Raw genomic sequence first — 4,691 nt, 5'->3', positions numbered from 1 at the left:
CAATGTCGGGACTTCTATGATGAGGGATTATAACCTTCAAACTAGTTTGAAATCAAATAAATATTATTGGGGGCCAATCAAAATGTTTAATACAGCATGCCCACCATATTTGTTGTACATGTTGCGGGGGAACTCTTCAAAGTTTTTAAGTGTCTTGCAGGAGAGCTTTTGAACAAGCATAATGTAGAAAATAGATTTCTTCCAAGTTTCCAACAAACATTTTCTTACTTGAGTGTAGCTCTTAGTCTTGCTGTAATTTATTCAGGACTCCCAGTTTTAAATTAGCACATTATTATCTTAAGATAATGAAAACTAGATAAGAGCATACACATTATCTCTTATCTTGATCGCTATTATAATTATCTGACTCAGTGTACGGATGTTTTTGGCAGATAACAGATAATATATATATATATTTTAATATATGGTTAATTCATCATTTATCTATTTCAGTTGTGTTGAATCATCCTAATTAATATGTTAAGTAGGATGCAGATTTGAGGATTTCACATGAACAAATGATTTTAAAATATGAGGTATGTATTATTCTGTGGACTTATTCCTTGTACCTTGATTTTTTTTTTTTCAAGACACACCTGACTGTTCTCACCAACACGTTTCCATCACTGCAGCTATAACTATTTCTCGGTTATTTTGATAAAGCATCAAACATCTAACAAAGAGTTCCATTAATAGCGACAGGCCCCCTTGGTCATAATCTTTCCATAAAGCAATATATAAATAATGTCACAGTCAAGATTCCTTATCATTGCTGAAGTTCAAATAATTTTGCAACTACATATACTCTTGCTGAAAGAAGGCTAACGTATTTCACAAAGAATAATTTTGATTGCTTTTGGAAATGAGACACAAGCACAAATGAATGATGATTAATAGAAAATGAAGTGAATGAGAAGTGGATAGAAAAGAACATGGCACAAAGAAAATGACCTTGAACTCATTACTGTTAGTCACTGTTGCCATGCCTACTTTCATTTTTCTTGCATCACACAAGACAAAACGTTGAGAACGATGCAACTTGAAAACAATCAAGTACTATAATATTACATATTTTGACTATATGAGGTCAACCTTCATAACCTCTCACCTATGTCAAAGGCTATATGAGGTTATAATTAACACAATTATTAAGTACAAATGAATTTATTTTTCTCACACATAAGTAGAATAGAATTCAAATAAAAATAAAACTGTATATCACATATTTATCACCGTGCTGTTTTTTGTTTTTTTTTTTCCCTAAAGTGTGACTCGATTGCTTTGAGATCAAAACGTGTAAGGACCAAGTAGGACTTGGAAATAAATTTGATGTTTATATTTAGGATTAGTTGCAGCGCTAGACCAGTGGTTCCCAATCACCGATCTTATTTGGAGCTGGCCGCACAGATAGAAATAAAAAAACGAACAAAGTAACTTGTATTTGATGCATGTCGAAGTGTTAATTATTACGCTAATATTAAAGACACAAGCTAGCAAAATGACATACGATAGCACGTACGTCACATAGAAGAACCCATCGCTATTAATACTAATGAGACTGACATTTAAATGACTGAGTCCTGATTAATGCAAACTACATCAGCGTTTGGCCAAGATCAATAAAATCTATGCTTACCAACATGAAAAGGTGTATTATGCTCTCTCAGTGGCCAACTCTCAAAGAATCAAAATAACACTGTTCATCCCAGCAACATAATTAGCCTCCTTTCATGTGAAACAACGGGACTCAAAGATACGTTTGAGCACAAAACAACCCCGTGTTTGATCCGTCTCATTTGCTTCATCCGCTGATGTTGTCGGGTGCGGGCCGGGCGTTACGACATGAAGGTTTTCCCATCTTGAATCTTTCATTGCACTGAAAATGATGTACAGTATGTCAGAAATATGTTGAAGTAATCTGCACGTAGCCTAGCATACGTAATGAATTATTTATGAGAAAACATAATGAAACGTCTTTAGGGTGAAATATATATATATATATATTATACCGTTTTTCCTCATTTGGGTCAAAGGTGAGCTGTAGACGATCCCTACAGACTTTTGGCAATAGGCAAGGAACATCCAAGATCTGGATGCTGTCTCGATAAAGAAAGTCTGGACAGTGACACTGTCACCTTATTGTCACCAAGCTTGACGTCACTACGCGATGCAATATGACATAATTGCCTATTTCCAAAATGCAATCCTCACGTCATATGTGTTAATCTGATTGGATCGTTGAGACGAGTTAGAAAATACAGTAATCTTCGTTTTTCAATTGGTTAATTGGACCGGAAGTGAAAATAAACGTAGAAGTTGACTTTTTATTTTATTTATTTATTTTAAATTGGATTCACGGCTCGATTATATGCCGTTGCAGGATAAATCCTCTCATATGCTCTCATTGGTCAATGTCGTGTCCAGGAACCAATTATGCACCTTGTGAGTGTGTGTACAAAGCCTCCGAGTCAACTCCAAAACAACATGTCTGTATTTTAATATTTTTTATTTATTTTTAAAAATTTTTTTTTTTGAATGAATATTTGGGGAAAATCCACAAAACACTCAAGCTGATTACTGTACAAAAGAAATGGGCTACAATTATTAAAACAACAGATTACAGTGATTTTGTGTTGATTTAAAAAATGAAAGAAATGGCCATGCTAATCCCTGTGTGCTTGGATGCTTATCGGCCGCAGGAATTTGTGCTAAAGAAAATCCAGTTAATTCACACCTCCCTCCCTAGCACTGCACTGTGCCATCCATATGGGTTGTCCAAATTTGTCAACAAGCAGGAGGCTGCGATTGGTTGGTTTTGCACATTTTCCAGTCAATTACCCCGCTGTTACTTTGTGTTCTTTTCCTTCCACACACTGATTAGCTTGCCAACCGAAAATACCATTGACCAGAATTCAGTCTGTATTTTCAGCCCCACTCGCTTTGTTAATGTTTATTTGTGCCTCAAAGTCAACAATCACGACAAATCTGAAGCAGAGTGCCGCAGGCTAATTGAAATGCTGCCACTAGTTAGACGCAGACACTTTTTCTGCACTCTTACATCAGCACTTAAAACACGGTTTGACTGGTGCGGGAATAAGTGTGGGTTAGTTAGTATGGAGTGATTTACAACAGAAAGCCTTGAAGGACCGAATGCAAGTGATAGGTACAATTGTTGATTAATTGAATATAACTATCTGACGTGGTCAGCCCCATATATTTTTTCTGCCCACCCCCAAATGATTCTGAGCTGAAAGGACAATGATTGTAGTGCTCCAAGTCCATGGGAAAGCTATTAAGAGTACAGCTGGGCTGTTGACAGCCCATTAATGGTGAGCGACTATTCGTTAAAATAATTCTGAATGAAGGCTGTTTGTTCAGCTCGGCTTTACATTTCTCATTATTCTTCATCTGGAGGCAGCTGGTTTAAAAAACATTTCTCGCCCCCCCATACTGCTGTGAAAGGAGAACAAGAACCTCAAGACTGGTGGGTCAGTGTGCACTTAGGTCTTTATCAATAATGCAAGGTGCCTCCATTTGAACCAGCACGCTTAGGAACGACACAGCGGGACAGCGTGCATGTTGCCGTTCATACATAAACCATAGCATGCAGTGGCTGGCAAGGTGATGGAGTCGCTGCTGTCCAAATCACTGTGTGGATACTAAAATTTTCGAATTGAGTCATCCCATATGCAGCAGGAAAAGAAACGTCAAGCCAGTAGATGTAAAAAGTTAAAGGCACTTGTATTACATTGTAATAAACACAACTTGTATTTTTTTGGGAGTCGCTCAAACAGTAATTTGTGTTGAAACAACTTAAATATATAAATTAACGACGTTCATCTCAACAATGTTGGATTTTCCGCCTTAATTTGCTCACAATTTTAATCACCCAATGTCAAATCTGTGTATGTTTTGTAGATAAAGTTATTGTTCTGTTGCACAACTGGCGACGTGGATATAAAGAATAATTTTACCTTCCGCCAGAATGGAAGAGAATTTAACAATTGTTTAATTGTGCTTGTCACGATACATCACTGGCATAGATAGATGACAAAAAAACATGTTATATGTAAAAATATTAAATCATTTTCGGACCGTATAAGTGAAATTACATAATTCCCACACTAATGTAGTTTGTTTTGGGAATCACATAAATTTGGACGAAATCCAAAGAATAACGTGACATGCGTTCTGTGCGCACAATGTGCAAATAAAGAAGTGAATAATCTTCCCTATTGCAATACAAAGTGGAGTAAGTCTAAAAAAGAAATTCACAGTCTGACCTGTCACTCCCTAAATGTGATAAGAGTTAATTGGATGCTGAGGACGCGTCTTCCCTAATGTCATTAGTTTGTCGCAGTAGCATGATTCGGTCCAATCAGGGCGTCCCGCAACTTTATTAACCTGCGTTGTGGTTTGACAGTCTCACTGAGGTCGAGGGAGGGGGAGATTGGGGTGGGGAGGTGGCTCCGGATGGGATGCTTATAAATCCGAGATGCAACTTGATTGGCTGCCTGTGAGTCAGCAGCGCCAAGGTCTCTCCTCTTGACGCGAGCAGCGGCGCGCTGCGTGGCCGCTCACACGCACTGGCGAAGCAGCCCACGGAAGGAGGCGAACTACATTTCAGCACTGGAGCTGTCCACTGCTCCTCCAAGTCAAGTCTCTGCTGCCCCCCCCCCCTCAAACACCCC

This window comes from Idiotropiscis lumnitzeri, chromosome 18, assembly GCF_059441095.1.
Source record: "Idiotropiscis lumnitzeri isolate Australia: NSW breed Sydney's pygmy pipehorse chromosome 18, RoL_Ilum_1.0, whole genome shotgun sequence".
Classification (NCBI taxonomy): Eukaryota; Metazoa; Chordata; class Actinopteri; order Syngnathiformes; family Syngnathidae; genus Idiotropiscis; species Idiotropiscis lumnitzeri.
Note: the sequence above shows the minus strand (reverse complement) of the source record.